Genomic DNA, 13017 nt, shown 5'->3' with positions numbered 1-13017 from the left:
CCCCTTTCAACTCTCAAAATAGACCAGTTGACCAAGTTTAGTTGAGGTATACTAAACAAATATTTCCATCAAGGATAATATTGGACCGACCGATGACCTCAATGCTTAGGCACTTATCTGTTAAGTAGCCACTATCCCTTAGTGCTGCTGGCTGCCGAGTGATGAGAGAATTAGACTGGATCCTTTCAGGGCAAGCCTGGCCTGAGTAGATAACAGAGGAACACATCAGCTACACTAGGATCACATGGCAGCACTTCAAGGAAAAGACTGATAGGGACCAGAACTGGGAACTGTCCCACAAGGACAGCAAATATTGAACACTCCAGAGAATTCTTGTAATGTTAAAAATGACCTTACAAAATGATCTGGGCTGCAACAGACAGAAAAGGAGAGGGCTGGGTGCTGGCAGTGGCCCCAGTGGTTTGCTTTTCCCCCCAGAGCCCATCTTTACCCCCACTGGGGTCCCACTTTAAGTCGTGAGAATGCCCTCCCTTTGTGAGTTGGATTTTCTGGGCCCTGTGGGTCAGCATATTCATCTGTGATGAATTTCAGTTGCTATCTATGGCTACAGAACTTGGATGAGGAAAGACTTCTCAACAGCAAACAAATAAAACTTGGGAGCTACATTAAGGCATGAACAGAGAAGCCGGCTAAACAATGTCTCAGAGTAGACCCTATTCTTTTGCTAATATGTTGGCATACCTCTAAGTTGTAGGGATATAAGTGGTTTTGAAGATTTAGATATAGAATTTAAATAGACATGGATGCACTTAGGGAATTAAAAAAAATTTAGTGAAAACTGATGATTGCATTTCTAGGGAAGAGCTTTGATTTCACTTTATATGGCATTAAGGGGTGGGAATGAAAAATAGCCACTGTGGAAAACAGCTTAGCGATTCCTCAGAAAGTTAATCATAGACCCAGCATTTCCACGCCTAGGTATGTACTCGAGAGAACTGAAAACATGGCCACCCAAAGTCTTGCACACAAGTGTACATAGCAGTGCTGTTAGTTGTCAGCATTGTTCCCACTTTTTGGCTGTTACAATCAGCTGACAAGCAGATCATCAAAATGTGCCATATACAGACAATGGCATAGTAGTCGGCCATAAAAAGGAATAAAGAACTGATACATCCTGCAACTCGGAGGAAACTTGAAAACATTATACTAAGTGAAATCAGACACAAAACGTCATATTTTGTATAATTCCATGAAAAATGTCCAGTATAAACAAGTCCATTGACACAGAACGTAGATCGGGACTGGTATGAAGGGATGGTTCCCTGCGGGTACAGAGTTTATTATGGGTGTGACAAAAATGGTCAAGAATTTGATGGGGATGATGGTCACACAACTTGGTAGATACACCAAAAACTACATAATTGTTCATGCTAAAATGATCCATTTTAAGGTGTGTAAACATATCTCAATTTAAAAATAGGGGTGGGCCTTGGCTTAGCAGGTAAGATGCTGGCTGGGACACCCACATCCCACACCCGAGTGCCTCAGTATGTGTGCCAGCTCTTCTCCCAATTCCAGCTTCCTATTATTGAGCACCTCAGGACGCAGCAGGTGATGGCTCAAGTAGTTGGGTCCCTGCCACCCACGTGGGAGGCCTTGATTAAATTACCAGCTCAACAGCCTTGGCCCTCTGGCCTTTAAGGGCATCTGGGGACTGAAGCAGTGGATGGGAGATCTTTTCCTATCTCTCTGCCCCTCAAATAAGGTTTTTTTTTTTTTGACAGGCAGAGTGGACAGTGAGAGAGAGAGAGACAGGGAGAAAGGTCTTCCTTTGCCGTTGGTTCACCCTCCAATGGCCGCTGCAGCCGGCGCACCACGCTGATCCGATGGCAGGAGCCAGATGCTTCTCCTGGTCTCCCATGGGGTGCAGGGCCCAAGCACCTGGGCCATCCTCCACTGCCTTCCCGGGCCACAGCAGAGAGCTGGCCTGAAAGAGGGGCAACCGGGACAGAATCCGGTGCCCCGACCGGGACTAGAACCCCGTGTGCCGGCGCCACAAGGCGGAGGATTAGCCTAGTGAGCCGCGGCGCCAGCCTCAAATAAGTTTTTAAAAGTTTTTTTTTGTAATTAAATTTATGGAGTACCTTTAGTTACCAAGCACTGGAGGAGAAAAGATCATTAAAACAATTGCCCTACCACAAAGGGGATACACAGTTAAGCACAAAGGTGCATGGATGGGCATTTGTGTGGTATCAGAGGGGCCCCAAGAGAGGGGAGCCTGGAGAGGTTCAAGTTCCACCTGGACTCAGTCTCAAACGAAGGGGAAAAAATGTTTGTGAATCTTCGGTCTTCTGGCATGTTCCACAGGGAGAAGGACGCTGACGACCTTGATCTGATACCACGGCTAGTGACGTGACAGACCTTGGCACGGTCAACTTCTCTGGGCCTCAGACTCCCGCGCTATCCAGGAATGGTGCTGACAATGTTTCTCCTGTTTAAGAAAAACCCAGAACTGTACTGCACATCCTAGTCATCCAGAGTCCTCTGAATCTGATTCTGCAAAGGATTTCCCAAACGTGTTCTGAGTGTGGTGCCTTCTGAGGGTTGTGAAAAGGAACCATCACTCTCCTGGCTACCACTGCACCCTAACACGTAACACACAGACCACACCACCTCCCTGCTGGCAGCCTTTGTCTTGTATCCCAAGGACAGAACCTCCTCGCTGCTGGCTCCCTGGCCATCCCCATGAATAACACACAATCTGGATCACCTTTCTGTTGGCAGCCTTGTCTTGTAAGGCCAGGGCCATCACAAGCCAATGGCTGATTAGCCAAGTTAACAGGAGTCCATAGTTACAAGCGCTGGATCATGACCCAGGATCATTAGGGTCAAATGATGCTAAGTCAGGTAGGCCACTCTTAGAGTCAAAAAAAGATGCTTAAGCCAGGATACAAATAATGCCAAACAATAGACTTAAACAGACCGCCTTACCCTCTGATGTTAGATAAGATTAGTTTCTAAGTACATATAATTAAGACAAATGAGGTATTTCAGCATATTTAGTTACTCTAGGAAGTAATTTAGATGGCAACATTTCATGTGAAAATAGTCACTTGCCTACATTGCTGGACCTAAAAATAAAAGAAAGAAAGAAAACAAAAAAACAACAATTAATAACAAGGAAACAAATAATCAAGGCTCGACCAAGCAGACTGAATCAGTGGAACTAAGCGAAAAATGTCCTACCTCCATTTTTCTCTTTCCACCCTGAGATCATTGGCATGTTTTCTTTTTAGTCATATTTTGGATAAATCTTAACCTATTTTCCAGCTCAAATTTCAAATCCTACTTTTCTTCCCTGCTCCTTCAGTGACCTTTCTTTTGAAAACAAATCATATTTGTTACCTGGACAATTATTAAGCCACTCACAACTGGGTGGAGAGAAGAAAAGGGGGAAATATTTACTGATCGCCTACCAAACACTAGAATTTTTTGTATTTGTATTGTCTTTTAGGGCTTATAATATGACTGCAATGTAGGTAATATCACCCACATTTTACATGAGATAAGACTGGGACTCAGAAATACTAGGGAATTTGCCCAGTCATACAACTAGAAGCAGTGCTGGACTTTGAACTTGGCATAACAGTCTGAGCCCATAGGCATCATGTCATGTTGCTTCTCCCAGCCTCATGTTGCTTCTCCCAGCCTTGAAGACAAGCAAACAATTTTATGCCTCGTTGGATTCAAATGTCATGATTTGATTCCACAAACATTTATTTACTCATTCATTTATTCACACACACTTACAGCACTTTTTCCCTACCAGATACTACAACGAAATAAACATGCAAATGTGGCTCCTTCCACGCCATCCAAGAGGAATTCGTAGTGTGCTAAAGCGAGAGGCTTGTGCACAGGTAACTGTAACAGAGGTGTGCACGGACGCTATGAGAGCACAGAGGTGGACGAGGCCAGAGGGACGAGCAAGCTTCCCCAGGGCAGGAAAAGCTTAAACAGCTGACTAATGGGCATCAGAGCAACAGAGGGGCATGCCAGGCAGCAGAGCCACAGGTCTAAGACAGAGGCCCAGTGTGCACAGCTCCTTCCAACACCCATGACAGAGAAGTCCACTGCAGGTGTTTGGGGGTTAATGGCAAGATGTGATAGAGACCAGGCTTGACCGTCAACGGCTGGAGACACAATTCCGGGAAACAGAATCAAACGAGTGGAATGGGAGCCTTGGCAAGTTAACAAGGTTATTGGTGCCTATAAATCAAAGGGGAAAAAATGCAAACTAATGCTTTACCACCCAGCTGAAATCTCAGGTCTCTGCCCACGCCCTCCCTAGACATAATGTCACCCTCAACAGAGTAAGTTAAACTAAGACTGCGTTTTCAGGGCAGCATGTCCCCTGGATGTGGCCCCTGAGACCAGAACAGTGGAGGAACAGGAGGCCACAGTCAGTGCACCTGCTCACCGGCAGCAGCTACTTGGCGTTTCAGAACAGCCCCCAGACAAAGCCATCGGTCAGGAGAGCAGAGCCAAGGGGAGGAGCCACACGTTCCCCTGGCCCATATCTCCCCGGGCACACCTTTTCATTGCCAGCCAGACACGTCTCTCAAATTTAAGGGAGGCTCTTCACATGTGAGTCCAAGGTCTGCTAGAGATTCTACCCTTTTCCCCAGCGCAGCCTCCCAACACCATCAAGAAGATGCTAGGGCAAAGTTCCTCTGGGACTTGAAGAATCTGCTCTTCAAACAAAGCCCCCACAAAACCCAAGACTTTCCCTGGCCCTTTTCTAAAAAACTTACTTTATTTGAAAAGCAGAGAGACAGAGATAGAGATCATCCAAACCCTGGTTCACTCCCCAGACGTCTGCAACCATTCAGGCTGCGTCAGGCCGAAGCCAGGAGCCCAGGACTCAATCCAGTCTCCCATTTGGATGGCAGTGACCCAAGTGGTTGGGCCATTATCTGCTGCTATCCCAGGGAGTAGAAGCTGGAAGTGGAAGAAGAGCTGGGAATCAAACCCAGACACTGCAATACGGGATGTGGGTGTCCTCCAGTGGCACCTTACCCACTGCACCCAATGTTCACCACTCCCTGGTCATTTGACATCAATTTTGGGGGTTATTAATGTGGGACAGTGCATGGAATTAGCAGGGGACCTGAAAAGAAAAGCTCAAGAATCATGTTTAAGAAACAAAATAAGGTTCTCCCAGTTAGGTGGTTAAATCTAGATAGCAGGGTCTTGGGAGACCTTCCCAAGCGAAGATAATTGCTAGGAGTGTGCTGAACACAACAAGGAGGCCTCAGTAGGCGGCCGAATCCCAGAATCACCTGTCTGTCTTCAGGATGGGAACTGCTGTTCCAGGGAGGGACTGCCAAGTCTGCCTTGGTCATCCCTGGTCTCGGGTCCAGAACATTCTGCTTTGGAATTCAGACCCAGCTGACATCATAATTACTGGACCCTCTCCAGACAGCCTTGGGGCTTTCCATAACAGTGCCAGTCTCTTCCTGCTTGTTTGTCAAAAGACGTAACTGCCCTAAATACACACTTTCATCTGTGCTAGACCCGAACCTCAGGACAGGAAGAAGAGGCTCAAAGACACACTCTGGTTTCCTGCAATAGAGTGAAGATTGTCCCCGCAGAGAGAGCTGCTCTATATGAATGGAGGGGAGGAAACATTCACGAATTTTCCTGAACAAGGCAGTTTATTTTATGAGGTCTTCAAATTTGAGTTGCCGAAGTACTTAATTAGCGATATTATTTACAAATGTTAGGAGTGCCAGTGTTCGGCAGGCCTCATGAAGGAGGCCTCAAGCTTGGTCAGACCAGCATCGTGACGAGGACCATGAATTTGGGTGTCGGGCACTTGATCCAGATCTAGCTTTTCAACACTCACTGTATGTGACCCTGGGCAGGTCTTTGAACAACAGATGGCTCTTCTTCTATACAATGAGGATGAAAGTACCTGCTCTATTGAGTTACTGGGATTAAAAAATGAACAACTGGGGCTGTTGCTGTGGCACAGAAAGTTAAGCCTCCACCTGCAGTGCCGGCATCCCATGTGGGCACCGGTTCGAGTCCCGGCCGCTTCACTTCTTATCCAGCTCCCTGCAAATGCACCTGGGAAAGCAGAAGATGGCCCAAGTCCTTGGGCCCCTAGACTCACATAGGAGACCTAGAAGAAGCTCCTGGCTCCTGGCTTTGGCCTGGCCCAGCCCTGGCCATTGTGGCCATTTGGAGAATGAAACAGTGGATGGAATATCTCTTGCACTCTCTCTCTCTCTCTGCTTCTGCCTCTTTGTAATTGTGCCTTTCAAATAAATAAATAAATCTTACCAAAACAGGGGAAAAATGTAATATTTTTTTTTTGACAGGCAGAGTGGATAGTGAGAGACAGAGAGAAAGGTCTTCCTTTTGCTGTTGGTTCACCCTCCAATGGCCGCCACGGTTGGCGCACTGTGGCCAGCGCACTGCGCTGATCCAAAGGCAGGAGCCCTGGTCTCCCATGGGGTGCAGGGCCCAAGCACTTGGGCCATCCTCCACTGCCTTCCCGGGCCACAGCAGAGAGCTGGCCTGGAAGAGGGGCAACCGGGAAAGAATCTGGCGCCCCGATCGGGACTAGAACCCGGTGTGCCGGCACCACTAGGTGGAGGATTAGCCTGTTGAGCTGCGGCACCAGCCAAAATGTAATATTCTTGGTACAATGTCTGAGACATTGTGGTACCCCCAGGTAACAGTCATTCTAGAACCATATGGGGTCTACATCAGACAGAGTTATATCCACTTGCAGAAACTTTTGTATGTTCACTGATTATTTGTTTGTCCACATGTCCCAGCTCCAGCTAATTCCTTTCCTGTTTTCAAATGGGGAAAACAGTTCCTCCCCTCCTGACTTCCGGGGGTTGTTTTGAGCACGACAAAAGGGCAGAAACACATGGGGACATGTTGGAAAGTGTGCAGCCCTGTGCAGCTCAAAGCAGGGGTTGAACAGCAGTCAACAAGAACAGGAAGCTGCAGCACCTTGAGGTCTTTCTGGCAGCTGCAGAAGGCCTTTGCCAGATAGCCCCAAGTCCCCTGACAAGAGCTGCAACTGAGCATGCTGGGGCTTCCCGAGCACAGGGCACACCTGATGGCAAGAGCACGCACTTCCTCCTCCAAGCACCCATCCTAAACAGGATACTTGGAGCACACAGCGAGCTTCCTGGGAATCCCACTTCCTGTGCTGTGTTTACAGTCCTGGGCCTCGGCTGCACAGAACCGGCCTCTCTTGCCTCATAGCAGTGGAAGGCAAATAATAGCATCATTATCTTGTAAAATAAGATGAGCTATTATTATGATTAAAGCTCAGCTATAGTGATACTTCTGTGTGCCACTAGGCCCAACACTTTGATGTGCATGTTCTCATTTAATTCTTAAACCTAGGCAAGCAGCGCCCCTGCCCTAGTCCCATGCCTTCCTCCAAAATGTCAAAGTCCCTTTCTGGTATCTGGGAACAGCTGGAGCCAGCAGTGCTGCCTGAGTGGGACATGATTTTCTGCATCCCTCTCATAGTCTACAGATGGTTGACCAGATGCCTTGAGGACCCCTAAGCGTTATATATGCCACTGGAGTTCCTTGGAGAAGTCTTGCTGATGAACAGATGCCAGGAGAGAAACCTGACAAGCAATCACCCCTCCCAGCTGGCAGGGTATTTCTTTCCCATGATTGAACATGGCTGGGCCAGTGACACACTGATTTGGGGTGACTCAAATTGTACATATAGACAGGGGCCCCATAGAAAATGTTTGCCCGGGCCTCCGTATACTCTATTCAGAGCAATTGTGTAAGGTGTGCATGACCACATACCTTATGGGTGGGGAAGCTGCTGGGAGACACCAACGTTCCCAAAGAACTCATCTGGCAGGGAAAAGAGCTGGGGCTCGAATTCTGGACTATCCAGCCTCGAAGCCACGACGCTCGCCTCATCTCCGCGATTCACACATCTGCCTCCAATAAGACGGAGACAGCCCAGCAGGATCACGGATTCCTTTCCAGAGCTCCCTCTGAGGCTGCGCCTGCTCACGCTCCCTTGTGACTGGAGCTGCAGGCAAGCCATTGTGCGGCACACACTCATTCAGCTACATGTTACCTGGTTTCCTCTTGACTTCCCGTCTTCCCCCAACAACAGGTATATCTCTTTCAAGAGCAACAACAGCTCATTCCAAACACATCAGATATAAATCTCCTTCAGTAGAAGCACTGGAGTCATTCACAAAAAAGCAGTAGCTCCGATAGAAATCTGTGTGTTTTAACTCTTTTTTGTGAAATGAAACTTTCCTTCTTCAACAAAGGGATTTTAACGGTGGGTGGTGCCCGGTGGGCTAGGCCGCTGATTAGGAGGCTTGTAGCCTGTGAAGGTTTGACCCCTGGGATTCTTATTCCAATCCAGCTTCCTGTTAATGTATCCTAGGGGGCAGCAGATGATGGCTTGGGTACCTGGGCCCCTGCCATCCATGTGGGAGACCTGGGTGGAGTTCTGGCTCCTGGCTTCAGCCTGGCACAATTCTTGCTATTGCAGGCGTTTGGGGAGTGAACCAGCAGATGGAAGATTCTCTCTCTCTCTCTCTCCCCCCTCTTCCTCTTCCTCTCCCCTTCCCACCTCCCTCTACCTCTCCTACTGTCTCTCCCTTTCTGTTCCTACATCTTTCAAGCAGATGAAAATAAACATTTTTGAAAATAAATAAAAATCAAGGGATTTTCAGTGTCTGCCAGCATGTGGATGTGATGTTGGAGGCTGCTGGTTCACTCCCCAAATGCCTGCAATAGCAAGAACTGTGCCAGGCTCAAACCAGGAGCCAGAACTCCATGCAGGTCTCCCACACGGTTCCCTACACTGCAGTAAGTGTGGCCAGCTGGTTCTGAACACTTTTTCTATAGTAGCTTCTAAGAGGGCTGGGAGCAGAAGTCACAGATTCTCCATCTCACTCCCTGCTCCCATAAAACAGGTGAGCCTGGATTCACAAAGCAGAGGCTGCTGGAGGGTGACAAAGGAAACCATCACCATCAGCATGGGTCCGATTCAGCATCCTTCCCTGCCTCAGTACTGATCTGCTTGCCAGTTCCTCCCTGTCCAAGTCAAAGCTCAGTGTAGGCTCAGTAAGATACCATTTCACCCACTAGAATGGCTAGAAAAAGTCAGATAATAGCAAGTGTTAATGGGATATGGAAAAACTGGGATGCTCTCATGCTGCTGGTGGGAATATAAAATGGGGCAGCCGCTTTGCAAATGAGTCTGGGACTTTTTCAGAAGGTTAAACATAGAGCTACTGCACGGCTCAGAAGTTCCACCCTGGGTGTGAGAAGCAAAGAGCACGAGTCCATACAAAACCTTGTGCGTGAAAGTTCACAGAGGCAATAGTCAAACTGTCTGAAAGGTGGAAACAATGCACATGTCCATGAACTGATGAAGGAATAAACCAAATGTGGTGCACCCATACACTGGCATCCCACTCAGCCCCAACGAGGAATAAAGTACAGACACACGAGACCACATGGATGACCCTTAAAAACATTATATTAGGTGAAAGAAGCCAGACACAAAAGACCATATGCTATAATCTCATTCACATGAAATGTCCTTAGTGGGGAGGTCTATGCACACTGAGAGTAGATGGCTGCTTTCTTAAGCCTTGGGGACGGGGATGGAGGAACTGGGGTGCAGAGCTAATGGCTAAAAGGCACTGGTTTCTTTTTGAAGTGAGGAAAATATTCAAAAATTCACTGTGTCTGGTTGCATTTATCAGTGAATATCCTCAAAATTGTGGACAAATCATATAGTAAATGAATTATAGCTTAACAAAGCTGTTAGAAATTTGTTGCAATAAAACAACACAACTTTGGCATAGATTAACTCCCTTACCTCACTTAATGCTAATCCCACTCTGCCCTCCTCTCTGGCCTTCCTGGAAGTATCGGGTGCACAGTATGCTTTCTGGCTCATCTTTTTCATTTGTAGGGATCCTGTCTAATCCCTTCTGCCTCCTGCACTAACTGCTGATTTTGAAAGGCCTGGGAAGTTACATCGGTTATATCTTCTTTAGGAAAGGCACCGTTACAACTCAATGTCTGAAAACTCCCCAGTGCAGTGCCTCCACCCTCAGACTGGGATTTCGTCTCCTCTTCCCTAGGCGTATAGATAAGTGTCCACGTTTTAATAACCTTGTCTGAAACAAAGCCCCAACAAATTCACTCAATATTAGAAACACTTCTGTTTCCTTCTCTTTAAAAAGTATTTCACAAGACAATCCCTCCCTCCCTCGACAGCCACACAGTCTGGTCCTCACCTTGACCTAGATCACCCTTGAAAAGTGCCAGGCTGCTGCCTTGAACAGTCCTGTTCCATCCCTCCTGTGTCTTGCGGAAGAACAGCCCCTCTCAGGAGCCACCTTTCTTTGTCTGTCACACTTCCTAGTACTGACAATTATTCATGCCAGGTTTGGGAAAAGACACATTTATTACTGAGATAATAAAATCACGGATGAAAATGCCCTCCTAACTGAGCTACCCAGCTATGCTTATATCACAGTCTCCATTTCTCCCACCCTCACCTCCATTAATTATATATTAAGGCTAGTGTTTCCTTTGGAGGATGCATTACAGAAGAGTGGTCAAGGTAGTCCTTCATTACTTACGTCAATCACAAAACCCAAAACCACGGCCAGCGTGGGCTCCCTTACTTACCAGAAGGCTCACAGTTGCTAACCACCTGCTCACACAGACCGCAGTTCTTGGGGTACACATACAACAAATGGGTGATGGTGGCTCGCCTCTGAGCAGGGCAGGCCGGTCCAGGGACACTCAGGTCCTCAACAAGCAGTGTCCTTGTGTACGAGGCCCTGGCCCTGCACCTCTCAGACGAAGTGACTTTGCTTTTCTCTGACCGGCACAATCTCCCCAGGCATCTTAAACCAAGGAAGGAAGGCATGTTGACCCGAATCATGAAGACACGAGGAACAGACCCCAGGACCCACGCGGCTATGCTTCCTCACAATTCATTCTCTCTCTCTCTCTCTCTCTCTCTCTCTCTCTCTCTCTCAGTTCTGCTGCCTCTCTTACTGTCTTTGCACTGCCCAGCAAAGAAGATTAAGGAAGACAGGCTTAAGGGATTACCCTGCAGAGCTCAGGGCACCATAGTCGCACTCATATGAGCAGGTATAAAATAGCCACTTTAGGAACTTGGAATGATGTCGCTCTCACACTTGGAGGCATATTTAAAACTCAGATTAATCCTGGATGCGGTGCAAGAGAAAAGACATGGCTGCAACATCTCTCTCCTGCAAATATTCACTAATGTCTCGTGAGAGCCTGACAGTAAGTTGGGGCAAATGCACACATCTGTATATGATCGGAAACCTCCTATGAGAATGTGCTCAGGAAAACATTCCCCTACCCCCCATCCCCCACCAGCTCTCCAGGGTTCAGATCTCACAGAGAGGGCCTCAATTAAAGTTCCCCAGTGGCTACAGGTGCAACTCTAGCTACTGGCCACAGCCAACAATCATTTCCTTTCCATTCTCTAGAGTGGTCTTCAAAACGTGGGTGAAAAATATGTGAATTATGAAAAACTATGCAAGGGTTTCAAAAACACTTCTGGACCTAAATGGACTTCTAATTCGATTTCCATGAACCTTTTGAAGTACCCTCAGATGCTGTAAGATATTCTTCTAATGTTTCCCAAACCTTAGTTCCTGAACCAGTTTATTTTGAAGGCAGGTCCCTGAGGCCTGCCTCAGCCTCCTGGGTTCCTCCAGAGTGTTTTTCTAATACACGCTGCAGGATCACAACCTCTGCCCTTCTCCGCTCATGCTTTCTAGCTGTGATTAATTTCCTACAGCTCTGTTCTCTGCACACTGAGAAACAAACCTGAACAGGCTGATTATCTGCTTCAAATCCAACATCTTCCTGACCAAGAAGAAATGGAGCAATTCCATGACAAAGCTCTCCTGCCTTCTTGGTCCCTACCCGTGTCCAGTGGTTACCCACTAAAACCAATTCCACAGCTTCTTCTCCACCTCCACACTGAGCTATGGTCTCAGTGGGACCTACTCAGGCCACACCCCTGCATTTGTGGACAAGTCTGCAGATCCAAATATCAAGTTCAAGGAACAATTATCTTCCTACAGCCCTTTAGAGGAAAAAATTCAATTCTTCAGGTAACAGGATTACTTGGAAGAAGCTTGAGGCATTGTGTGAATTTTAGGTCAGGATGGAAACTAAATTAAGTGTGAATCATAAAGGTGGCTGATGAGAACCACAGATGTCCACTTGCCTTTGAAGACAATCTAAGCGCACAGAAACCCGAGGCCACGTCCTTTCTCAGGCAGTGGAAAGAGGTAAGGGTTCAGAGGCAGGCTGCTTGGGAGAGTAGGAACCTGCACAACCAGGCATCTGTGAACCAGGGGCCACCTTCCAGGTGTCCAGAGCTGTTGTGTGCTTTTTAAGCTCATTAATTTGAGAAGCTGAGAGACAGAGAGTTCCTATCCATTGCTTCACTCCGTAAATGCCTGGTTGGGCCAGGCCAAAGCCAGGAGTGGGAACTCAATCCAGGTCTCTCATGTAGGTGGCAGGGACCCAAGTACTCGGGCCATCACCTGCTGCTTCCCAGGGTACATATTGGGAGGAAGCTGGAATTGGGAGCTGGGAGTTGCACCCAGGCCCACTGATATAAGATGCCAACATCTGAACAGGTGTCTTAACTGCTGAGCCAAACACCTGCCCCCAGAGTAGACCTTTAACTTCAGCTTCCCGGACACAGTACTGGAGCCATGCCTCCAATCCTAACAGCCTGGCTTCCTCTGTCCCCAGGACAGCTCAGGTTGCAGAAAGCACCCTACAGAAGCACGGAGGGGACCCAGTCCTCCCACCGCCACATCAACATCAGCCTCCTCACCCCAGCCCACAGAGAATGACAGCCACAGTGATTACAAAGGAGTACAGGGGTAATGTGACAGTTTATGTGGTTACAAGACGAGACATCACAATGTACTACATTACAAAGCTAATGAA

At 47.6% G+C, this 13017-nt stretch overlaps 1 protein-coding gene across 15 annotated transcripts in view; it reads right to left on the bottom strand.

Annotated features, from left to right (window-relative positions):
- ABLIM1 (actin binding LIM protein 1) overlaps window positions 1–13017 on the bottom strand; it is a 325273-nt gene that overhangs the window by 198935 nt on the left and 113321 nt on the right. For 3 of the 15 annotated variants that reach the window (XM_089314293.1, XM_089314302.1, XM_089314303.1), the window contains exon 1: window positions 2383–2447. The exons of the other annotated variants lie outside the window; for them this stretch is intronic. The gene's annotated coding sequence lies outside the window, so the exon portion shown is untranslated. Of the gene's footprint in view, window positions 1–2382; window positions 2448–13017 lie in introns of those variants that run through there. 15 annotated transcript variants of the gene reach the window in all.

This window comes from Oryctolagus cuniculus, chromosome 15 (genome assembly GCF_051225735.1).
Source record: "Oryctolagus cuniculus isolate XC-2025 breed Fujian yellow rabbit chromosome 15, ASM5122573v1, whole genome shotgun sequence".
In the NCBI taxonomy this organism is placed as follows: Eukaryota; Metazoa; Chordata; class Mammalia; order Lagomorpha; family Leporidae; genus Oryctolagus; species Oryctolagus cuniculus.
This window is presented reverse-complemented; position numbering and strand designations above follow the sequence as displayed.